The following is a 27,324-nucleotide window of genomic DNA, read 5'->3' on the forward strand; positions in this document are numbered from 1 at the left end:
GTGTTTATGTTACTTTTTGGAAGCATACAAAGTATTGTCCTGAAGAACAACTCTAGTCTATAGCAAGGATGGATTTAGGTAGGAAACACCTAAACTGCCCATGTCTTCAGAGAGTTGTTCAGATATTGCCTTTAGCAATGGTTGCTATCAGCTTCTAAAGAGTAACTGTCTTGACAACAGTCCAGGTTATTTATGATTTCCTCTGGAACTCCTTTGGCCAAAAACTTCATTAGATGTAACCCAAACCACAGGACTGGAGGCTTCTTTTGATGATAAGTGATATGCAATATGGAATCTGTCACCACTATTATTTGAAGGTTTTGTTTAGATAGTTTTTTGTTTGAATATATTTAAGAAACTTCTATTCCACTAGGTTTCAATATTACTTTTTATTTCTTAAAGATACTGGGACAGAATTGATTTTAAAACCACCAGTACCTACAGTTCCATGACAATCCGATCCTTATGTCTCTGGGATAATTTTCACACTTTTGAACATACCACACATAGACATATGCACATACAAGTCACCAAAAATCATTTTTTAAAAACGCTTTACAAAAGTTTCATTACATTTTCACTGTGTTGTCATGGACATGATTTAAACTTTATTTTACAGTGAATGCTGCCAAATTATAATATCTATAGCTGCTGATAGTGACGATTAAGGACTCAGACATAAACAAAACAACATCCCTTTTAAATCATACAGGACATTTTAGGACAGAGAATGGAAGGTCTATAAAAGACAGCATATATGATGAAAGACTTAAAAATGGTACTCTGTAGCCCTGATATAAATATTGTGTTAAAGAACTCAGAATAACTGTGCATCCCTTCACTAAGATACTCCGAACTAGCCAGATCAACCATCAGACATAGCCAAATCTCTTAGTGCTTTATTTAGTTTTGATGGAGAAGGACCATTGCCTTCAACTTTATACCCACTGATGATCCCACTAGGTTCCAAAAGAAAGATGCAAATCCACGATTACACAAGTGACACTAGTTAACAAATTTCACTAGATCACTAATTTCACTAGATCACTAGATCACAAAACAAAATAATTAGACATAAGTATGAAAAAGTTATGAAGTAAAGAGGGATAAATAGACGCAAAAGGGCAGTGGTGGCACACATCTTTAATCCCAGCACCGGGGAGGCAGAGGCAGGTAGTTTTCTGAGTTCAAGGCCAACTTGGTCTACAGAGTGAGTTCCAGGACAGCCAGGGTTACAAAGAGAAACCCTGACTTGAAAATAAATAAATAAATAAATAAATAAATAAATAAATAATCAGTCAATAATAGAAGAAAAAGGAGATAGAGGGATGAGTGTGTGATAATGATCAGTACATGTGACAGAAATATGTGAAGATATCAAAAAATGGTTTCCCTTTTTCTTCTATTTTATGTATATATGTGTTTTACCTCTGTGTGTGTGTGTGTGTGTGTGTGTGTGTGTGTGTGTGTGCACAGTCCATTCAGAGACCAGAAAGTGTCATTAGATTCTGTGGAACAAGAGTTATACGTGCTTGTGAGATGTTCTCTGGGTATTAGGATTAAAATCAGGTTCTCTAAAGACCAAAAATTAGTTTTAATCCCTAAACCATCTCCCCACTCTCTGGAGCCTTAAACCACCACAAATTTTAATAACAAAGAATAAAAATTTGGTCCTGAGCAACCTGCTATCCCAGGGGGGATCTCCATTTTCCTGCCAACTCTCCTCTACCTCGAACAGACTCCTGAAACATGCAGGTAACCTCACCTTTCTCCACCCATCTTCCCTGTTGTCAGAACCCTGTGGGCTAATCCAAGCCACCCTGAGTAGCTTGGTATCCCAGGGGGACCTCCATCCTTGCTCCCCCACCTATCTCTTTCTGCAGCTCCACCATGTCTGCCTACACACTGCCATGATTTGTGCCACAATAAAGGACTAAAACTGTAACCTGGCCCTGATTAAACGTTGTCCTTTGTAAGAGTTACTTGGTCATGGTGACTCTTCATAACTATGACAACTTCGTAGCTGTATTTTAGGTGCTGATTACTGTGATCATTTTTCTTGGAAAGAATTGTGCTTAAAATGCAAAATTTATAATTCTATGGAAATGTCATGGATGCTTTTACTTCTAAATAAAAATATTACTTTATCAAGGTTTATCACTCATATGATTCTTTTCCAGTGCAGTGAACCAACTCAGGGTCAGGCCTTAAGAACACCAGACAATACTGCTCTAAGATCTACATGCACCATTTAAATTACTCTTATTACTGAGACTATTACAAACAAAGTTGGACTTTCCTGAACTCTGTTAGAAACGGTAAAGGTTAAGAATATCTCTCAGGAGCTAAAGAAAGTACCCAAGGAGCTAAAGGGATCTGCAACCCTATAGGTGGAACAACAATATGAACTAACCAGTACCCCAGAGCTCTTGACTCTAGCTGCATATGTATCAAAAGATGGCCTAGTGGGCCATCACTGGAAAGAGAGGCCCATTAGACTTGCAAACTTTATATGCCCTAGTACAGGGGAACGCCAGGGCCAAAAAGGGGGAGTGGGTGGGTAGGGGGATTGGGGGAGGGTATGGGAGACTTTTGAGATAGCATTGGAAATGTAAATGAGGAAAATACCTCAGATTTTTTGACACCCGCCCCCCCCCCCACCAAAACCTGACTCATTGGAAAGAACCATTTTTCTTCTTACACCTTAGGCATGAGTGTCAGAAACCTTCTTTGTTTAATGATGGCAAGGTGGAGACACACTCTCAAAATCCACATTCAATGTCCCCTATAAACTCAACTAAGAAACAGTGACTGTGTTTTGGATTTAGAAATTTATATTTCATTCCAATTTGCAAATTATCACTTAGAAGAATAATGCACTTTTATAATAAACATAATATTTTAGAATGCTTATTTAGTCTTTATTGGTGAAATATTCATAAGAAAAATGCTCAAATATTACTTATAATATAATTGTTCTTGAAAATTCTTTATGAAAGCATTGTCTGTGAGCAAATAAAATTTTAACATGTATTTATTATTTTTCAGTAATCCCATACATTTATTTGATAAAATTCAGTACCCCAATTTCTTCCAGAAACACTTCTACCTCCCTTCTCACCCAAATAATTGTTTTCTCTCATCCTAGTCTTAGCTTTGGGGACCAGCCCTGGACTGTGATCAGTCTACCAGAAGTTACATACTCAACAATGGGTGGGACTTGTGATTGAAATGTTATATGTATTGTGAAAATGTCATAATAAAACACATTATCATGTACAAGATATATAGTAATAATCATAAACTTTAAATTGGATTTGTACTTAACAAACAAATGTGTAGCAATGGCAATATTATACTAAAGAATATAAATATTTTAAAATAAATAGACAGGATTACCAAAGTTCTTTTTAGAAAATATAGACACAATTATAAGCATCATAAGCTATTATGAGTATGATGGCTACCTTTTATGTAAATAGCAATATGTAGACATTTAACAATATTACATGCATGACTTTCTCACCCCATACAATAGTTTCATTAAATACTTATTTTGTTAGTATGTTTACGAGGCTTAGATGGTCCTCATGCCTGTCTTATTACACAGTAAACAATATTTTACAAATTCATTGCCTCATCCTTTTTGTCAAAATAAATATTATTCTTCACACGAATACACATTTCTAATAATCATTCTTCAAAGGTTAATATGAAGTATATATAGTGTTACTTCATTGCTGTAAAAGTTAATGATTTTATAGACTAGTTAGCATTGATTTCTTCCATGGATATTTTGTGTCCTAAATATCTCCCAATTTGGATAACTGTTTGTTATGAACTCATGTTATTTATATAACTAATATTGCTAATCACCTGTTTGACTACAGAGTTTAAAATGCCTATTTGTATTTGATTTAAAATTAGCAATAGTACTTCCTTTTCATTAAAATAATAGTATTATATTTTAATATGTTTTTCCTTGAAAAATAGCAATATTGCTTTGACAATATCTGTGCTATATTTCTATAGTGAGGGAAAAGACATTTTAAGATAAGCATCCAGTATAAAACCACTTGGTTACTAAATATATATTTAAATAGAAGTAATAAGGAAATTAAATCTGTATGGTTCATGTAGAAATAAAATGGGCAAAAAGATTACTTGGTAAGTACAGATATAACTTAGAATAAATTTCCTGAACTTTTAGCCACAAAATATTTTAAGTGATTAATGCATCTGTAACTTTTAAATATTTATTTCAAAGCACTTTTAGAAACATATTAAAGTTGTTCTACCTGGCTCTTTTTTTTCCAATTTTCACATCTGTGACACAAATAGATAAGTCCCTAATGTACAGCCATAAACTTTTTTCTTTCAGAATATTTGGCTTAAAGCAGGCTAACCAAAAGAAATATTGTTCCCCTTTTAATGTCACTGATGGTGAAAATATATGTTTAGTCAACATATACTCATATATTTTCAGGTGACATAGAATGTATAAGACAAAAATATCATTCGGTAGCTTAATTTTGTTCCCAATCAATTCTTTTTGCAACATGATAGCTCTGATTTGCAGTCCCATTTTTTGAAAATAGTAGAAATTCAGTCACTCAGTTACAAATGTATTTTAAGATATTTTACATCTTAGCCTAGAAAACTGCATCCCACTAGACTAGCCATTCATTGGAAGCATAAATTCTTAAGGGGCATTTGAGGGAAGGAGAGCTAAGATGGATATTATTCTCTGCTGTAACATTATTCATATTGTGCAAAACTGAACTTCTGGTTTCCTTTTGGTTGGTTTTATTGCACTTTAGGTAAGTTTCAGTAAGTTCTGTTCTTCATGCAGTTGATTTGTGGAGAGAGCATAGAGTTCACTTTAGGAGAGAAACACATAAATCCAAACGAAGTCAGAAAAAATGTTTAAAAATGGCAAATAACAGTGTCCCTAACAATTCTGATAACTTCTCTTTCATAATAATTTATGTATATTCCCTTTCATTTGTGAAAAGATTTGGAAATTTTCTCCAAATAAAGCTTTAACAGAACATTGGTTCGAAGAATTGATTGTTCCCAACATTGAAGATGATTTTAACTCACTTAAGTCAGTGAAACTACTTTATTTCATTTCGCGTAATAGATTAAAATGCAAAGATTTAAATCAATACAATCAGTACATGAAAACATAAGAGACATATAATGGCAGAAATAATTCAATGAATTGCTTACTTTCTCCCAATCTTCTATTTGGCCATGGTGGCACAATGTTCGATGATGTAACTCACCTCACCCTGAATTTGCCCTCTGAGACTTTTCATCCATCTTTCTCTCCTGCTCATATCTAAATTATCCACTGCATCTATGTTTCCTCTATCTCTAATTTATCAGAGCATTCTATTTTTTGTCAAAGTTGGTATAACTGGAAACCTAAAGTTAAAGAGAGGGAGACACTCCTTTTTAAATGATATCATCGTTCGTCAGAGAAACAAATTAATGTCCAACTTATCTGGAATCCAGATTTCCACTATTTTACTTAATAGTCATTGGCCCAACATGTCATTTGATATACGTTAAAAATCTGTTAATGAAATTAGAAATTGTGGATGGGAATCCTTGATTTTATGTTTATTACAACACTAATGATATCATCTCCAGCAATAGATTTATATTTTCTTTCTACATAGTGAATCAGAATCACCAGTCCTGGATTTTCAAGAGTCATGCAATAAAAGCTAAGGTGGTCAAAGGATACTAACAATTAATGCATGAATTTTATAAATATCTGTGTTGTGGTCTAATTCCCAATGGAATTGTGAGTGTGTTTAGTCTATATAAAGCTCCAAGAACTGCATCTGTCTAAAACATTGGCAAGCTTAACATCACTAAGAGCTGAGCTAATTGGACTCTTGGAAACCTTCCCACTGTCCTTTGTATCTACCATTCTTCCAATACTCTAACTCTAATGTTGAAGGCATAACAAAGACAGCTGGCTCTACAGAAAAAACTCAAAAAAAAAAAAGACAGGAAAAAAATCAATATTCAAATAGCACATAAGAGTCTCAGACTGACTCAATGCCTTCAAGTTCTTCTATCAGGTTGCCTTTCTTCTCCTCCACATAGAACCAAAGATGTGACTACAGAGAGAAGTGCACAAGAGGGAACTCACGAATATATACTTAATGACAATCAAAATTACAGTCCACTCTAATTTTATGCTAATTAAAATTGTTTCTACTCTACCATGGTTTAATGCAGGTAAGAGGAATTTTGACATTAAATACTCAAATTGGAAAAATTATAGTAAAATTATGAAATAAATAGATTTTGTAGGACAAGAAGGACATTTTCCTCTGAGAAGTTTAAGAAGTTTAATATTCCCTCAGGAACAGACTTTTGAGCAGCACAAAGCAAGGAATTTGGAAGCAAATTCCAAATACTTAGTCCAGAAACTTTTACTATCCTGGCTTTATTAATGTTAATGAAAATAACTAAATCCATAGAAAAAGAAGTGAAAGGGGATTCAGGTACATCAGTGTGTTTGAGTTTGGTGTGTTTAAGTTTCTGTGGTTTTTAGCAGCCTGCTTTCCTCACTGTGCATGGCTTCCTGCAGTCTTCACACCTATTACTTTATGCCTCTACTCACTTCCTTCTTCAGAGAGTTTCTGACTATCTAACTTTCCTAAGGTTCATAGTCCTATATATTTCATCTGAAGACATTTTTATACTATTGGTTTTAAATTAAAAATTCTGAGGAGTTTCTATCAATTTTGCCAAGTTTCAAATTTGCTCTTCCTACTCAATAGAAAACTAATGCTTGCTAATGTGAAAATTCTAGATTTTATTTCAATCATAAAAGAAAATATATTCTTAGTAACAATAACATTATATTCCTAGCTATTCAATCCAAAACTCTATGTCTGTACACTGTAAATGGCAATTGCTTTCTATCATTTGTTTCTACTTTTATTTACTATTATCTCATTTTTTCTTCATATAGTATAAAATCCTGAAAATTTAAAAGTAACAATAATTAGATCATGCCACTTGCTGCTGAGACTGCTGGTTTTCTAACACTTCTACTTTCATTTCTACTTTCACTGACAACACAACCGATAAGATCAGTAAGGGACATGTTTGCCCTTAAGGACATCTATCCTTGCATATCTGTATGTCATACAAGTGTTACCAAATCAAAGGATAACTAAAGATACATGTGTCAGAAGGAATGTGGAATACATGCAGTCCTGTGGCCTTTAGTCACATGCAGAGCTCTAATACCTTCTGAAATAGCCTGGAGTAAAAAGCTACCAGTTGAGGATTTGTCTTTTCTATATGAGACCAGTCATATCTCTCCTGGATGGATATAAGTAAAATGTACATGGATACCAGTGCACATCTTAATTCTTAGTTATTTAACTGTAGCATCTAATTCTGTGCTCCGTTCAATACACTTCTCTACAATATGGCAGTTTTAGCATAGAGGAGTAGTGCTCTGCCAATGTTTCTTTGATTCTTTAGACTGTTGTCTATAAAACAAATAATACAATGGATCCCTAATACTGAGCAACCAAAGGCCATGGGCTTGTATTGTTCTACTCTGTCTTGGAATCTATCTACTATATTTCAAACAATAAAGGGTAAGTTGATCCAAATATAAAGATCACATTTTTGAGCCCTCAAGAACATAATGGCAGTGACATAGCTAGCTGCAGCCCAGCGGATTTAACAAGCTTCAGGCACATCTCTGTTCCCACATACAACAAACCCAAACTAAACCAGCTTTATAGCAGACCTTCTACTTAGCAGACACCAAAGGACTTCAAATTATAGAAAAAGCTGTTCTTTCTATCTAATAGAGTAATTTCTTTAGAAAATGACCATAAATTAATTTTTATAGTAGCACCACTCTGTTAGATTTATGGGAACAGAGACAGTAAACAAATTTTAAAAGGGCCCGATATATTAAGAATTTGGACTGAGAAGAGTGTTTGAAGCAAACATGACTAATACATTATAGACATCAATGGATGCTTCAGAAGTCAAGGAGCATGAAGAGAAAGGTAAGGAACAGAAAGATCCATTACAGGTTCCAGGTAACACTACTGTGACATAGCCAATAAGCTAGCTACAGTTTTTTTTTTTTTTTTTTTACAGGATCTAAAACTGGGTCTCATAACTGCATTGTGATTCTGTGCTATCTACATCTTTCAGGAGTTATTGTAATTACTACAGTCTATTAAACCAAGAAATTCTGGGTAGACGTGCCTCCTTTATTCCTTAGGCAGGATGTCAGGAACTATACTTAAGCAGACATAACTAAGAAACTGTACCTAAGGGACAGTATCCATACATTTGTGTAATCAAGATGATGAGATATTGGCCATGATATCATGATGGCATGAAAATTATGAGAATTCATAGTGCAGGTAACTGTAGGTTGCAAAGCAAATAACCCAGGTCTTACTTGACCTCAGAGAACAGAAGGAAAAACTATGTACCCAAATTATTCAATTTTTGATTCAATTTTATTTCTCTTCAATTTGAGAATGTGGTTAAGTTCTAAAGTCAATAGAATGTGATAGAAGTGATACACAAGTGTCCCCAATGTATCTAAAGGCACCTTATCATTGCCACATTTTATTATTGGGATGCTTACTTTAAACCTAATTTCCAAACAATAAACACATATGTAGGCCAGTGAAGCTATATATCCAGCCACTTACAGTATTTCCTTTTTATATATATATATATATATATATATATATACTCTGGATCGTCCCATTCCCAGGTCCAGGGATTATTTAACAAACATAAAACTTTCTTGGCTTAGGTTAGAGACAGAAACTATGAACCAATCCCTGCTCTTTCATGGGTGAAATCTCAGAGTGGTCTTGCACACAGCTAAAAGTCTAATTACGTGGTCTTTCCCTTCTTACAACCATTCAAAGATTTCTCAATGAGTTCTAAAACAAACACAGACCCACATTTATTACCAAGACTGAATCTCTCTTGACTTGATTTTGATTGGATTTTCAAAGGAATTGCCATTCTCAGTTATTGTTTCACACTGATTTACAGATTCATGTGATTCCTCTTTCAAAATTATTCCAGTTTTCTCAGAAGCAGAACATCTCTGATGTTGATTTCGTGAATTCGGTATGCATCCTATTTAACTGTCTCCCTTGCTGTCATACCTTATTATCGTGCTCAATTCCATTTATTCACGGTGCCACTATCACTGCAGCTAACTCCATTTATTTGTGGCTTTCATATAACTTCCTATCGGATTTCAGTGTCAGAGAACATCATTTCCATGTGCACTTCAGGCCAGGTGTAATACAAATTAAGTAATAAACATATATGTGAAATGTACAGTGGTTGAGTGCTAGTCCTAACTTTTATTTGACATCTTTTCTAATCATGTGACGAAGTTGATTTTTTACTCAAAGTTAACAGGAAAATTGAAAATATTGCAAAATATTGCATTCTAATTACATGGTTCAATAGGATAAGAAGATAAAATTCAAATTGTTTAGATGTGTAAAAATTAAATTAATAATTAAATTAAGTTAAAGGGAGCATCACTAGAGGAAAACTGATCAAAACAAATGGGTATTGAGATAAAAGTGTATAAGTCGAAAAAACAAAATTGAGTATAGAATTATTTAGCTTTCAATAGATCTGCTGACTCAAGAGTGTTAGAATTATTAGACAAGTGTTAGGGTTATTGAAAGACAATTATTTATGTGAAAATAGTATAAAAATAGCCCGTGCCCCAGGCAGGTCCATCCCCTGCCTCTCCATTGCTGTCTTTCAACTGTGGATTCCATCAGATGATCCTGGAACTTGTTCTTCCTGTCAGGCAGCTCAGTTTATGATAATTTTCTATCTCCTCCTTACAAGCTGGTGCACAATTCTTAAGGCCATATGGCTCTAGAACAATTTATTTAGAACAAAATTTCACCCCAGATGATACATGAGTGACGATATCACATTTTAGTGTTTATTTTAGCTAACATCCATTGACAACTTACAGTTTAAATATTAAAGTAATTTAAATGATATTAATACAATTAACCTTTTCTAAAAGAAATAGCATAGTCTTAATGAATGTAACTTTAACAAGATAAAAATTCAAATGTGACTGAATCACAGAAACTAAGTTTTATCTTTAAACATCTAAAATATCCTTCAATTCTACACATCACTTTTCCTTCAGTGTTTTTTCAGGACATCTTTATTTGCATACACTATAACCAACATAAATTAAAATATACAAAAATAAGTTTATTTTCTTAAACACAGGTCAATCTGACCATTTCCCCATCTTTCATAAGAAATAACGCTTTAAATTAGTAGCAATCTGATCTGATAATTCCTCTTAATGAGACTTATATTCAAGACTATAGATATTTTCAAAACCTGAATATATTCCATTTCAATCCTAAAAATTTCCACATCTCACTTCGTTGAAGACCTCTAGCATTATCTACAAGAACTATTTTAACTTGCTGTGAAATCATTTTATTCTGTATTTCCTTGGTGTCTGATTTATTTTTAATACTGTTATAATAGTGTCTATAATAACCAAATCTGATATAATCAGGACTACATGAAATTTTTCATTGCTCCTTCAAAGCACTCAGAGTTTAAACTTATTTTTACTGCACATATGAATGTTCTGGAGGCAGACATTAAGGTGTTTTTTTTTTTTTAATTGAAAATGGATCCTTCTCTTATACAATACCTTCCAGTCACAGTTTCCCATCCCTCCACTACTGCTAGATCCTCTTAGATCCTCCTAGATCCTCCTAGATCCTCCTAGATCCTCTCGACTCCCTGCCTCCCCAAGGTCCTCTCCTCCTTCATTTCCTCTTCAGAAAGAAAGCCGTCCTCCAAGAGACTACATACAGTCCAACTGGATAAAGCATGACAAAATAAGACAAAGAAAAACCCCTCATATGAAGGCTGAACAAGTCCACCCAATGGGGGGAGCAAAAGAGTTTCAAGAGCAGGCAAAAGAGATAGAGATGCACCCACTCCCACTGTTAGGAGACACATAACACCATCCACCTTACAGCCACAACATGCTATAGGTGGAACAACAATATGAACTAACCAGTACCCCGGAGCTCTTGACTCTAGCTGCATATGTAGCAGAAGATGGCCTAGTCGGCCATCAGTGGAAAGAGAGGCCCATTAGACATGCAAACTTTATATGCCCCAGTACAGGGAAACGCCAGGGCCAAAAAGGGGAAGTGGGTGGGTAGAGGAGTGGGGGGTAGTGTATGGGGGACTTTTGGGATAGCATTGGAAATGTGAATGAGGAAAATACCTAATAAAAATATTAAAAAAAAAAAAAAACAGCCACAACATGTTTGCAGAGAGCCTGGTGCAAACCCATGCAGGCCCCATGCTTTGCACTTTATTTCTGCCTTTTATACAAGTAAAATTTTCAAAAAATTCAAAGTATATATGAAGGTCTTTATGTGAACACTTTAGGGACTGAAATAGCCAACCTAGTTTATATTTTTGTTATACTTGTAATTTTTCTCAGAAAGGGAAGCTACAAAGTATATGGAATGGCACACAATAACTTAAAATATACATCTTTATTGGGAAAGAAATGTAAGAATGAAGATGTAACTCATGTAACAGCGTGTTTCCATAGCTGTCTATTACCAGAACCATGTAAACTGGACATGGTGGCACATGCTTACGAACCAGCATTCAGAAGATGGGGACAGGAAGATGAGAAGTGAATAGTCTTTTTTGACTAAATAATGAGATGAAACTTGGCCTGCCTCCAAAAAGGCTAATTTCATCCATTACTACTTTTTATTTTATATTACCTACTTATTTAATTATTACCCACAGCATATTTGTGGAAATCAACGGACGTCTTAGCTGGATCCGTTCTCTCCTTCCATCACGTGTGTCCCAGGGATTCAACTCAGGACATCGGGCTTTGCAGCTGGCATCGTTCTATGCTGAGCTATTTCATCAACCACTGATTACTGTTTTGTTTTGTTTTTTAAATAATCTAAGAGTATGTCAAAGCTGACTTTTTGGAAAGATAAATTTATGAGTTAGTCAAATTTTGACATCAATTGCAGGCAACATTTATTAAACATTAGTATGATTGTCCTTTTTAAAAATAATTTCAAGGTTATGAGTTTTTAAAGATATGAGATAATATAAACCAAATATATATTTTTAAAGGCCACAAAGATATATACATAGAATTTATAAATGGTTGTGATAAAGAAGGCCCCTGGACTTCTGATCATCCTCCTCTGGTCTCTGAAGAATGGAAGCTACAATGTTGTGTTATTAGATCAGTTGAACATATTATTTTTGCACATATTAGAGTTTTAAAATGAGTATTTTGCTAAATAAAGTAAGTCAGGTTATTCATTTGTGAGAAAAAAGTGTTTACCTCATTCTGAAATGAATATTGCACTGCCCCCTTCGTTTTAATGATGACAATGCATAGGGATAATGCTTCCTTATGCCAATATTTAACATTTTGCTTTCTTTGGTATTGCTTCTGCCTTTGGGTCACACTTTCCTTCAGAAAACAACAACCACTCTATCCAAACATTTCATCACGTTATAACTGGAAACTTCTATATAGGCAAGTACTATTTGATTATGAGAGGCATTTATATATTCTGTTATTGTAACTTACAAATAAATTATGTAATTTAACCTTGAAGTGTTTTGTATTTTCAACAATTATACATAGTAAAATGTAAATATAAATTACACAAGTTTAGGAAATATGAAAAGCAATTATTTAATATTGAATATGTTGTATATTCAGAATAGGAAATACTTCATTAATTTATTCCTATTAGCATTAGAGTGACTAGGCACAGAGTAGAATATTTTATTTATAATTTATAACATATGAGTTGATAACTCACTAAAACAAAATATGTATACCATGATAAGAAAATCACGAATACTAAGTATGTGCCACCATGTCCAGTTTACATGGTTCTGGTAATAGACAGCTATGGAAACACGCTGTCACATGAGTTACATCTTCATTCTTACATTTCTTTCCCAATAAAGATGTATATTTTAAGTTATTGTGTGTCATTCCATATACTTTGTAGCTTCCCTTTCTGAGAAAAATTACAAGTATAACAAAAATATAAACTAGGTTGGCTATTTCAGTCCCTAATAATTTACTAATTGAATAAAAGTATGTAAAGTGATAAGTAATATATGTAAAAATGAATTTATAAACTCAGTAATAATAAATAGATTAAAACATTTAACTTAATAAGCCAAAGACAATTTTATCTCATTTTAAAACTTTTAAATGTCATGAATATGTTTTTTTTTTCTTGCTCTTAATCTTTAATTTCAGTAATACTCAGACAGGAAAAAATATTTTCAAAATATAAAAGTAATATTTAAAATCCCTTGCTATGTGTTTAATTTTCCTCATTTTTAGGTTAAGAATTAACATCATTTTATTTTATTATAGACATTCTCAATTTATGTTCTTTTTTTCAAAATAGAAGAACAAAAGAAAAAAATATTTGGAAATATGGAAGTCCTCATTGTGATGATATAATGATGACAGAATCTGGACTGCTAAAGTATTGTTGGCCCTCGTTTCTGAGGCTGTACCTCCTACTAAAAGATCTGATGATATGTTCATTTAAAATGAATTTATATAAGTAGACTGGGTAAGCAGATAGAGCAAACATGCAAAGTCCAAATTATCTAAGCTCTTCTCTTGCTAATGCAAAGACAGTGAAGTCTTTTCAAATGACTGGTGAAAAAATTAAATAAAAACATGAATTCTACAGGAAGGAGGGATGACCATATGCCACCAGCAGAAGTTAGAATGAAATAATATACAAAATGAGTTTACACAGGTGAATTTGAACGGCTTTAGGGTATATGCATGTTTGAAAATGATTGCAAATAATACCACATTATGATATAAAATACTGAATTTTAGAAAACAATTTACATATTATCTATTATCTATCTATTATCAATTTATCTATTATATATTTACATATTATCTATCTAAGTTCAAAGTAATGGGAAATATTCCTTTCAAATTTGGATGGTCAAAATTCTGCTTTAGAAGAAAACATCATTCAAAGAGAATGTATTAGATTATAATGTGAGAAAAGTTTTAGAGGAAAATAAATCACATAAAAGTTTCCTATAATTCTCTGGATGAAAGGTCATGGGCCCCTTGAGACTGTTCTGTGGCGGTGGTAATAGAAAGGAAAGGACAGATCTGAACCATTGTGTGAAATAAATGGAGTGAGCTTCCTGAACAATTGGAAATAGAAATAGAAAGAATAGCGAGATCTATCCATGACAATACTCCAGGGTGTGCTGGGGTGAGGTTGGCAGGGAATGTGAGCTCTTCATGTTATCAATCAGTTATCTATGAGCCTCCTAAATACTAATAACAGTGTGTTTTCTGCTAGTGTTAATATAGTGCTAACTCTCAGTTCTCAGATTACATATAAAGTATGAGTATATGTTCATGATTTTCTATGATCGTTTTTGGTTTAAATAATGTGTTAGCGGTTGCTATGGAAAACAAAACAAAACAAAAATGTTTCTCTATTTGATTTTTCCTTCTGATGACATTTGGTCCTCACTGCCAAATTCCTGTACGCTAACTCTATGTTGAATACCTGAGAGATTAATTTAAAACTAAGATGAAAATTATAGTTCAAGAGACTTTGTGGCAGAGGGAAATGTAGACTTATCTTAAAGATATACAGGGTTTGAGATGGCAAGATTAGAATTATCACCACATAGTTAGGAATGCAATGCAGCAACAAGACTGAGTGTAATATGAGATTAGTGAAAGGCTGGAATTCAGGGACAGACTTTGAAGGCATAAAAATCTGCCAGAAATGGTAAAAGAATAAATTAAAGCAAAGTGAAAGGATATCAATCAAATATCTCTAAGGAAAAAGAAAATGAATATGTGATACCGGCACTTACAGGTCCTTAGAGGACATGTTCAAAATGGGAAGATGCCAGTGAATGTAGAAATCTGAATCATGTTGAAAGTGATGGGTATATTCACAGTACCTTTTCTCAACAGAGTCCACTTGTGTACACATGCAATTGGTGAGGACTCAAAATGCCTTCATAGACAAAGCCTTCAGCAGAACTTATAAGTCAAGTTCAGTGATGGGAATTTAGACAAATTGGTAGGACAGAATGAGTAGCTTGAGACTCTGTAATAGTGTCCATTATGCTTGCTTAGAAATTAAGGACAAACAATAGATATGACAGGAAAGAAGAACAAGGTAATATTGTTTTTAAACCATAAATTTACAACCTGGTAAATAGCAACTCTATGCTAGCATTTTAGACTAGCTTGATCGTGTTAGACTATTTAGTTACAGTGAGATTATAAATTCATTTCACTTATTTCATAAGAAAAACATCTCCACAGGAAACTCCATACTTTGAAAGAATATTTACATTGATATCAGACATTAGCTTCCAAAATTTAAATGATGTTCTTTATTTCTATATATGGAGCATTTTGGAAAACACTGCCATAAATCAGTGAAGAAATATGTACACTCTAGAGACGTTCTTCTGTTAGGTAATACTGACAAAGAAAATGCAGTACAGAAAATCAGTTCCCTGAATGAACATGAGCATAGTAGTAAGAGAGGGGAGGATGCCCAGGGTGTCCTAGCCCTCTCAGTGGAGAGGTGGGACAAAGAATGTGAGGGGGCACCATGAGGGAGAGTGATTGGAATGTTAAATTTATAAATAAATAAATTAATGGGAAAAAAAGGATTTCTATAGCTGCACATGGAAGGCACGGGGGACTGGGGGGGGGTGATATCTATGGCTCTGAGATGTTGTCATATGAAGTTTTATAGTCAATTTAATGAGAGTGTTTTGAATTTCTGTATGAATGAAGTTTAAAAAGAATGCAATTAAGTATGAGATCAAATTTAGAAGCAAGTTTTGATCTAACACATACAACTAAATGAGAAAAGGTGGATAGGAAAAAACACAGTATGCTCCATACATTCTTTCTTGTGTTGCTTTCACGATGTCAAAAACAAATTAAATATGCTATTAAAATGTAAAGGCCATGAGTAAATGTTCCTTTTAGTATAGAATATACTAGACTATCTCTTCTATGTAAATTGATTTAAAATTAATGACAAACTTGGTCTCAATTCAACCAGCTCATTCTAAAATGTTGAAATATACATATGTGTGTTTGTGTGTGTATAAATGAATATATAATGTATATAATGTACAATGTGTATATACATTGTATACATATATATGTTAGAATGATGGATGTAATCATGCATTTATATTTTTGAATAAATTCTAAACATAACCAAATTCCAGAACAACTTAGCAGTACTAAGAATTACTGATTACATTAAAGTTTATTTATAATGAATATACAAAGATATTAATGCATGTAATTCTTTCAGTATTTATGTTTCTGATGTTATAATGCAAATGTTCATTTCACATATTTTTGAATATTGCTTAATATTTACATATTCTAAATATAATGCCAAATAATATTTTTATTTATATTAATGAGAAAATATAAGTCCTGGCGAAATTCTGTGAAAAAAGTTGTGTATCAGTGAAAAATGGTATGGAACAACTTTCTCTCAGCTCAAAAAAATGGCAATACTTTTCCTTTATTCAATAAAGAGTATTTTTAAATCGAAAAGTAGAAAATGATTTGCCATTTAGATATGTGCTTTTGTACTAAGAGGTACATGGGGGAAAATTGAGTAAGAAAAGACAATACTTTCCCGCAAATTGTCATGAAATCAGATTTGATTTTATAATGGTTATTTCCCTTTTTATGGCTGTTGTCACTTCTAATCTCTTAAAACTATTATATAAAAGGTCTGAAAAGCAGCATAATGGGTTTGCATAAATGTAAATCCCTTCCCATACCAATGTCAAGAAGGGGAGTGGGAAATAATCTGTAATTCATAGGAACACATATGGAGTTTTGCACATACAAACTGGTAAGATCTTAATGAACACCCTAGATCTCCATCAATAAAATAGAGATAGAACATTTGGCAATATAAACTAAAGTTTTAAACATTGTTAAATTTTCAAATAAGTGATCCTATCCATCTGAATAATTGTGTATATTTGAGTGACATAATTTGAAGGTAAATATTTTGAACAGGGATTTTTTTTCTTACCAAATTTCTCATCTTAGTGTACACAACCAAATAAAGTATAAAAGGAGCTTTCAATGATATAATTTATCACAGATTTCACAAACACTCCAAATACTCAGATACTGTATATTTAATTAAAGTGACAATTGAAGCAATTTATTACATATTAATTAAAAAGCAATTATATAAGTGCTTACTGTTAACAATATAAGTAGATTTATGTTCTTTCTTTTTCTGGTTATATAATAAAGATATAATTTTTAATTATAGTTTTTTCTCAAAACCATTTCAGCAATTCCCAGTGTTTTGACTGTCATTTATACATGCCATAAAAATTTTTATCATCTGACTTCCTATCCATCATCTATTTATCACAGAAGAAAATTACAAGCTTGAATTTACTAATAAGTAAATATAGCATTTAAAATGAGAAATATTTGAGAATTAATGTCCACTATAAATACATTAAATACATGAAGGAAAAATATCACAGTGTTTTATTCAAAGTAGCTTATAAATCAGAAAAAATTAGCCAAACATAAAATTCTTCCCTCTGTTTAAGGGTCTTTCTCTGTGAAACACAACCCTTCTTGTCTTTCATTATAACATGATCATCCTTTATTATTCCTTTGAGACTCAGAAGTTTATTTAAATCTGTTGGCTCCATTCAGTTACATTGTTGCCATGGTGTCAGAAAGAAGGTTTCATTCCCTAATGCAACCAGGACTTAACACACTATACAAAATAGGCTGGCCTCAAATTCATTTGATCCTATTGGCTCAGCCTTTTGATCACTGGAATTACAAACATGAGCTATCACATCTGACTCCAGATCACTTATTTTTGAAACAATGATATCAACAATATCATTATAATACAATACAGACTATGGAATGTTTAATCAGGTGATATCAAAAATAGAGTAGTAATTTATACCAGCAAGCATTTAATAAAATGTCATGATATTGTTTTAACAATGATATTCTTGCTAGAGTTTAGAGAAAGTGCTTATGGCAAAAACTGTAGTGGTGACTTATATAAGTCTAGTATCCCCACACTGATCAAAGTACAAACATACATATATATTCACTTACATACATAAACATACATATATACATATATAAATAAACTCTAATGATATAAATGTACATACACTCACATACACACAAGTGCACAAACACACATATACAACCCTCAAATATACAATGTGCATAAAGACCTATGTTGCCATTTTTAAAATTTTTCAATAGACTGATTCTCAAATATTTTACCTATTAAAATGATTATAGCCCAATTAATATCACCAGATACAAATTATCACAAAACTCCAAATTGTATTGTACTCTATTGTGCTACAATTACATTGTTTTGACAATAGAGTACAGTACAAGAAATAAATTCTGCTACAATATATTAATTAATGTCACAATTTAAATTTCTCTTGAAAGTGAGTACTTGATTCCTCACTAGCTATATTGAAAATGTTAAGAAAATATAAGGGATTAAAATAAGGGTGAAATTAATTTTAATAGTTTTTTAAGATAGGGTAGCCCTGTTACTCTTGGAACCTGTTTTGTGGAACAAGCTTGCCTTAAATTCACAGAGATCTAACTGTTTCTGCTTCTACCTCCCTAGTGTTGAGATTAATTATTTTGCTCAATATATCTCAGCATATTTTCCACATATGGCTGTCATAAAAGGTCAAGGGTGAACGCTTTCATAGTGTTTTCTACACTATTTCTTCAAAGCATGATAAGTAAGTCGTATATATGGCAAGAAGTAATATTTCTACCGATATTTCTAGGGCTCATGGACACCCATCCCTAACATTACAACATCCACCACCACTGGCTACACAGTATTGTCGTCCTGTATTGGGGGTGGGATGCTTAGGGTTAATGAGTACAAACTCTGTGACCAGTTAGCTTCAGATAAATTTTAAATAGCGTTGTATTCTAACATCATTAAATACTGATGTAATTTTGAATATGCTACTTTGTGTCCTGTTCTCAATTTAGTCACATTATAATGAAAATTATAAATCACTAACAAGGCCATAACATAATGAAAATTAATACAGCAAAGCATGCAATGTTCCTAAAACTGTTCAAAGATAATTTCTACTTGTGACTTCCTATCTTGATCATATGCTAGAAAGAAAGAACAAGCTGATCACTTTGCATTAGAAAAATAGTTTCTCTTCTCTGTCACTGAAAAAAAACACACACAACTTTGCCCCTTTCAGATTACATTCTATACAAATGATTTATGAGGATCTTATGTTATAAACTTTTAAAATTTAATTAGTCTAGATTATTATGTAGGGTTGTGCTGGGTTTTTGGATATGCTGTTGTATTATGAAACATCATGCTAGCCTTAAAATCCATTGTAAAGAATATATAATGTGGCTAGCAGACTCATAGACCTCACTTAGTATCTTATGCTGAAGAAGTAAGGTGGTATAGTTCATAAACATTTACAGGACTCTTTGATATAAAAATTTTATATAGACATGATAATATGATACTGACACAAAGGCAGCAATCCTTTTCTACAGGGTTGTCTTCTAAGATTTTAATGGGTACCTGGTATTTCAGAGATTACTGAAAATTTTATATACCTTTTTTCATGAACACATACATAATAATGTTTATAAATTAGGTAGAGTAAGAGATCAAGTGTAATGAAAAATAAAGTAGAACGAGATAACAATACTTAAAATGAGAGTAATATGAATCTGATCCTCTTTTATAAAACTATAATTTGAACTACCTTTGCCCATTTCCTGTGATGATATAAGGTGGCATGATTTTATGGAGAAATATGGTGAGGAAAATGACATCAGCTTTGTAATACATGGTTAGGCTACCCTGCAAGATTCATTGAATGCAGGCACTGAGATCTGAAACATTCAACCTGATAACCATGGTCACCATTGAATGGTCAGCAAGTGGGTAACATGCAGCTTAGAGATATCAGACTGTTGGGAGCTATTAAGGCAACGCTATTGTCCTGATCTCTGAATTGGGCCTCTCCCCCCGAGAAGAAAAGAGGGTCAAAAGCGGGCCACTGGACGCACTGCTCAGAGAACAACCACAGATCATTCCAACCCTAAGTCAGCTCCAGATGTCCTGACCTCAAGATGTACCCTGATACTGCCAAGTTCCCGCTTCCCAGTGTAGTCACCAAAAGAAAAATTTCTGCTGCCCCATCCCTCCTGCTGAGAAGTACTTCCTCTCTTTCCACTGCCCCATCCCTCCTACTGAGGTACATTTCCTCTGTCCCATTCCTCCTGCTGAAAGGCACTTCCCATTTTGCTTGTACATTTAAACCTCGGGCCTGGCTAATACATTTGGGGCTTGATGCAATCCAGAACGGTTTTCGTGTCCTTATTCGCACAAGGCCCCCATTTCTCTCTACCCCCCATTTGGTTCTTAGGAGAAGGTCCCCTCGAGACCCTCGAATAACTGGACCTGCTGGACGGGTCATCAGACCAAAAGGTGGTTCAGTTCTTTAGTGACTCAGAGCTAAGATAGTGAGACTGTGCCATTCTCAGCAGAATGACATATCACCTATATATAGCAGGTCCACTAAATTACTGAACCCATGGAAAGCAAGTGGAAACTGATGAGGAATGGGACCTTACTGGATGCCAAATGCCTACTAATGTAAATGGCATATAGACATATGCTAAGAACTTTAGATAGACTAAATCATAGCCAGCTACCTTTTCCAGTCTCCTATTCATTGTAACTATATGAATAAACTAAAATCTTTTGACAAAATAAATTTAGCAAAGGTTCTGTTGACCAAGAGTAACAAGACACATCAGGCAAGAGTGTAAAGGGTCAGAGAACTTCCCTCGGAGCGGTGTGGGAAAGGAGCCTTCAGGTGCAGAATTCTGAGGGAACGTGAAAAAATTACTCTATCCCTAGGGATTTCCCTTGGTTGTTCAATGACATTCCATAATTATATAATCAGTTGGCTGACAGATGGCTGTGACTGGTATGGGCACAGTTTTATTTCCTAGTCAGTTTTGAGAATTGTCTCTAGGTAAAACCCCAATTGCATTCACAAGAATGCTGGAAACAGAAAGATCCTCAGGCACAAAGCCTCCCCTTTACTTGCCTCAACACGACCAGAAAACACCTAGACATATTATGCATTTTAGAGAATGCAGTATAAAATTCTCCTGATGCCTGAACAGATTACCTTTTTAAAACCTTCATTCTTCCAGAAAAATATTTTACTCTTAATATCAAGTCATAGCTTATAAGGACAATCCTTGTTACTACAATCTTCAAAACTTTGAAGTGTTTGTAAATAATGAATAAACTACAAGTCAACTATTTCAGTGTCAACACAAGCTCAGATCCACCTCCCTGACCTCTAACCCTTGACAGTATTTCCACTCCCTCTTCCACAATATTTCCTGAGCTTTTGCTACAGAAATTGTTTTGTAGATGGAGTCAATGGGACTGAACTCCTCAACTCTTGTATTTTGATTGGTTGTAGGTCCCTGCAATGGTTTCTGTCTGTTGTAAAAAGAACTTGGTTAACGAACAGTCAGGACTATCCTTATGTGGAGGTATAATGACAAACATGTATATGTATTTGTTATTGTGCTGATTTGATAAAGTGGGGGCTGTTGGTTCTTCCCTGAAATTGATGAAGTCACTAGCACCAAGAAATTTAAGGGTTTTAGGTACCAGGAATAGTTTCCCTCTTGTTGTATGAATCTTAAGTCCAATTAGAGAACTATAGCTACTAGCAAGTTTGGCATACTACTGCTACACATTTAGAAGTATCTTGATGTTCTAGTCATTTTGGGGGTTCATAGGTATCAACTTAGGTGGAGTTTTTGGTTGTTTCCATCTTTAGGCTTTTTTTTTCTTTTTTTTTAATATTTTTATTACATATTTTCCTCAATTACATTTCCAATGCTACACCAAAAGTCCCCCATACCCTCTCCCCCCACTTCTCTACACACCCATTCCCATTTTTTTGGCCCTGGCATTCCCCTGTACTGGGGCATATAAAGTTTGCCTGTCCAATGGGCCTCTCTTTGAGTGAGGTAACATAATCACAAAGGAACTCACACAATATGTACTCAGTGATAAGTGGATATTAGCACAAAACCTAGGATACACAAGATATAAGATACAATTTGCTAAACACATGAAACTCAAGAAGAACGAAGACCAAAGTGTGGACACTATGTCCCTCCTTAGAATTGGAAACAAAACACCCATGGAAGGAGTTACAGAGACAAAGTTTGGAGCTGTGACAAAAGAATGGACCATCTGGAGACTGTCATATCCAGGGATCCATCCCATAATCAGCTTCCAAAGGCTAACACCATTGCATACACTAGCAAGATTTTTGCTGAAAGGACTCTGATATAGCTGTCTCTTGTGAGACTATGCTGGGACCTAGCAAACACAGAAGTGGATGCTCACAGTTAGCTATTGGATGGATCACAGGGCTCCCAATGGAGGAGCTAGAGAAAGTTACCCAAGGAGCTAAAGGGATCTGCAACCCTATAGGTGGAACAACATTATGAACTAACCAGTACCCCGGAGCTCTTGACTCTAGCTGCATATGTATCAAAAGATGGCCTAGTCGGCCATCACTGGAAAGAGGGACCCATTGGACACCCAAACTTTATATGCCCCAGTACAGGGGAACGCCAGGGAAAAAAAAAAGGAATGGGTGGGTAGGGAAGTGGGGGGGGGGTATGAGGGACTTTTGGGATAGCATTGGAAATGTAATTGAGGAAAATATGTAATAAAATATTTTTAAAAATTCCACTATTCAAACTTACTTGAGGAGCATCATTTAGTAGATTCCAAATACCTCAAATATTTGTGTCTTTCTTGAGGACTTACCAATCTTTGAATTACAGAACAGGAAGTTACAAAATAATTACTTCCCCTACATAACTGTAGTCAGAAGAGAGAGTTGCACAGTTCAGGCATACCCTATCCAACTGCACGCTTATTTTACACAGGTATTATTACATCACTTTCATTTTTATCCCCTATATTTTATATCTTCAGTTTTATTTTTTCACTAGTTCATAGTTTACATCCATTCTAGTTTTCCTATATTGCAACATATATTTTCATAATATCTCTCATGTCCTTTTGGCCGATGCAGAAATTAAATGAAAATAAATACAAGCAGGAAGCAGAAGAAATTGAATGAGAAAGGAACATAAAAAAATCATACAACTGTTATTGGAAGGCCCAAAAGTAGCTCAAAAGCACTGCTGTGTCTTGTTTTGTTTTATGTCTGGATGAACAGGTTTAAAAATGTGAAATTTTAGCAACTTTAACCAATACTCAAAATGGCTTTCTTTCGTTTCTCAGTATAGGAAGTTGTTATTTTTGAACCTGGGAGTAATTTCTCAGTATACACACTATCTGTGAGTTCTCTCATCTTAGATTTCTCTAACTTTAGAGCTGTGAGAAAACATTGCTTTTATCCTGAAGTTACTCTCAGTGCATAACTTATCTATATGCTATTCTTTTGAGTGTTCAACTTTACAAGTATAACTGACCATGAACATAGATCTTTGAAACCTCTACAGGCAACACACATTCAATAAATTCAACTTACACCAATGACTTTTTCCCAGAATACAAAACAAAAAAATTATATAACTACTACTAAAGAATAGACAGTGTTCTAGAACTCCTCAACCAGTTAGCTTGGAAAAGCTGATGAGCTTCAGACTCAGAAGGAGTTCTTTGTTTTTGTTTTTTTTTTTAAACAGGAAGCCATTAATGAAATACAACCTCAAAGACCTTGCTCATCCACATGTATACACTCACTTTCAGACACACACACAATTTCATATAGTCATATCACAAACTTACAACACAAAATAATAATTTAATGATAAAGGAAATAACAATAAAGTGTATACTTTAAAATAAGCTTTTAGGAAAATTTATAACACTTTCTTTGCAGACAGAAATCTAGACTATTATAAAAATAAATGTAACAAAACATTACAATTTGTAGAGTAATCATTTTAGGAGCCGAGTGGAAAATGTGCTTGGCATATATAGGAGAAAGCTGTAAAAAGCTGTCTACTACTCTTAAAGGATCGAAGCTACTTTATTGACAGTACAACTACAGACAAACAAACCTTTTAAGAGTAAAAGTAAGCATACCTTATATTTAAAAAATGTTTTTAGGTGACAAGGTTTATGTATAAAAATGGTGATTTTTTTTTCCTTAAATTTGTCCATTTGCTGAGTTAGACACAACACTTTGTATAATTTTTTTCAAATTGATTTAAGGCAATAGAAGAAAAATGTTAGGCTAGCCACGAGTACTCCTTTTATTTACTTTTATATGAATGCCATAAATGTACTTTACATTGTTATATTAATAGACTGTAAGTTACAATGTATAGATAATTAAACATATTCTATTAGGCATACATTTTTTCCTGGTGTTTGATCAACAATTATTAAATGCTAGTTCTCAGTGGAAAAATAGAGTTCACAGAGTGTGAGTTTTCGACAACAGAAATGTTGCAAGTTGTATAATATGTACCAGCATGCTTGGACACAGCAGTTAGACACACACTAATTTTTCTAAATATAGTGAGTCCAGAAAGGGGGAAAATACCTTGATATCCCATATAGTTTTGGACAAAATGTTTGTTTATGTCTCCAGCTCTACTTTTTACTTTGCACCAAATTTTGGTGTTGATTCTCTATAATATGATAGCTGTTTAACTGGTCACATAAAGCTAGGTGACTGAATCGTGGAAGGGGGCGCCACCAAGCAATTAGAGAAACAGATATATGATGGGTCTACACTCAAAGGCCAAACTGTGTTAACTTTAGTAGTGTATAAAGCAACCTGTCACCTTTCATAAACCAAAGAAGAGTCAGGAAATGTTGGTGAGGTATCAAAATCGCGATACCTCTACTGGTCTACAAAGCTGCATTGATGCACAGTCATGAAGGAAGTGAGGGGAGACTGGATAAACGGCTAAGGGCCTGTTTCCAATTTTTTTCATCAATAATCAGTTATAGCAGCCCCACAATAAAAACAAACACACCAAACACCAGAGCAGGCAGCTACGTGTCTTACAGTGGGATTATGACTCTGGCTTAGAGTTTAGTAGATGCAAGTGCCATGAAAAATTTAAGCTTTAACATGAAAGTGGGAACAATCTCCTTTTGTATGTAGGAACCAAAAAAAGAGAACAAAGACCAAAGTGTGGACACTTTGCCCCTTTTTAGAATTGGGAACAAAACACCCATGGAAGGAGTTACAGAGAAAAAGTTTGAAGATGAGACAAAAGGATGGAACATCTAGAGACTGCCATACCTGGGGATCCATCCCATAATCAGCCTCCAAACAGTGACAGCATTGCATACACTAGCAAGATTTTTCTGAAAGGACCCAGATATAGCTGTCTCTTGTGAGGCTATGCCAGGGCCTAGCAAACACAGAAGTGGATGCTCACAGTCAGCTATTGGATGGATCACAGGGCCCCCAATGGAGGAGCTAGAGAAAGTATCCAAGGAACTAAAGGGAACTGCAACCCTATAGGTGGAACAACAATATGAAATAACCAGTACCCCAGAGCTCGTGCCTCTAGCTGCATATGTAGCAGAAGATGGCTTAGTCAGCCATCATTGGAAAGGGAGGCCCATTGGTCTTGCAAACTTTATATGCCTCAGTACAGGGGAATGCCAGGGCCAAGAAGTGGGAGTGGGTGGGTGGTGGAGTGTGTGGGGGGAGAGTATGGGGGACTTTTTGGATAGCATTGGAAATCTAAATGAAGAAAATACCTAATAAAAAATTTTTAAAGAATGAAAAGAAAACAAAGCACCTCACCAGAACAGACTAAGCCACCTGGGAGGCTGAGGCAGGAAAAGCAGAAGACTTGCCTAGGATATTCAGGAAGACCTTGTCAAAAACAAAACTAAAACCACCTGCGAGATGTAAGCACACAGCTTAGTAATCAAACACTTGCTGAACATCATGTACAACAAGACCAAGATAGCATAGTCTGTAGTTAGCCAAAGAGCAACTCAAAGTTTGTGTTTCCTGATGCTAGGGTCAAGGATATATGAACTATACTAAGAACACTTTGTTTTAATGGCAACAGTGTGTATCCAAAAGGCTGTTTAGATTAATATGTGTCTTATAGAAAATTTTTATCTATTTTCAAATCAGAATCATTTGATAATTACCTTGTAACACTACATGTTAATGTCTAATGTACTTGACATAAGAAAATGATTTTTATTTTGAAAGAAACCTTCAGTTTATTATATTATTTAATACTGTGGGAACATTATGTCTGTAGATTATGTACATTTTTAGAATAAATAAATACCTTAGATACTGACAAGCTGTCTCCCAGTTTGTCCAAGATTTCCTGTGTTCTGAGGTTCAATGTTGTTGACTTGATCAATATCTTGGGGTATTCAGGTAGAAGACTGAGTTAACCATCATAACAAACAGTTAACCATCATAACTGTCTGATGAAGTCAGGTCTGGTTAGCTGGAGGAATCCTAGAAAGAAAAATCTGGGATTCAGACAAAAATGTGGAAAGTAGAAACACTCCTTAAGATCACCCTCTGCAACACATTCCGTGAACTGGTAAGCAGCTGGTGGCCACTCTGCACACTCTCCCTTGACCAAGCCCGTGCTGTCAGATTCCATGACTATCTCTCATGAAGATGGGGAGACCACACACTGTAGAGCAGCTCTAGCTCCAGCCTCAGTCACATTTAATGGTATGGATCCTCCTGGGCCAACATTGTGTTGCATAGCATATCTCACAGCTTATAAAATTAGTATGAGAGATGATGGCAAAGGAGAAGTTGGACATTTTTAACTAATGGTTTTCATTTAGCAGAAAAGCAAAGGCCACACAGCATTTTCGGTCCACATTCCTTTTGATAAACCAAGTAACTGGGGATGTCCTGCAAATACTGTCATTTAGGAAAGCCAATGAGTGAGATAATACATAACAAAACATTACTCCAGTACATGTACATTTATAAAAATAATAACAAAAAAGAACCTGAGAAAAAGAGAATCTGATTCCCGTGATGTTTCTGAATAACTCTGGCTAA

The 27,324-nt window shown here is 34.3% G+C and overlaps 1 long non-coding RNA gene across 1 annotated transcript in view; it reads right to left on the reverse strand.

Annotated features, from left to right (window-relative positions):
- LOC115029220 overlaps positions 1 to 27,324 on the reverse strand; it is a 90,901-nt gene that overhangs the window by 24,442 nt on the left and 39,135 nt on the right. Inside the window, exon 2 of the long non-coding RNA XR_003834779.1 lies at positions 26,579 to 26,757. This is a non-coding gene — a long non-coding RNA (uncharacterized LOC115029220). The remainder of the gene's footprint in view (positions 1 to 26,578; positions 26,758 to 27,324) is intronic.

Source organism: Mus caroli, chromosome 14 (genome assembly GCF_900094665.2).
Source record: "Mus caroli chromosome 14, CAROLI_EIJ_v1.1, whole genome shotgun sequence".
In the NCBI taxonomy this organism is placed as follows: Eukaryota; Metazoa; Chordata; class Mammalia; order Rodentia; family Muridae; genus Mus; species Mus caroli.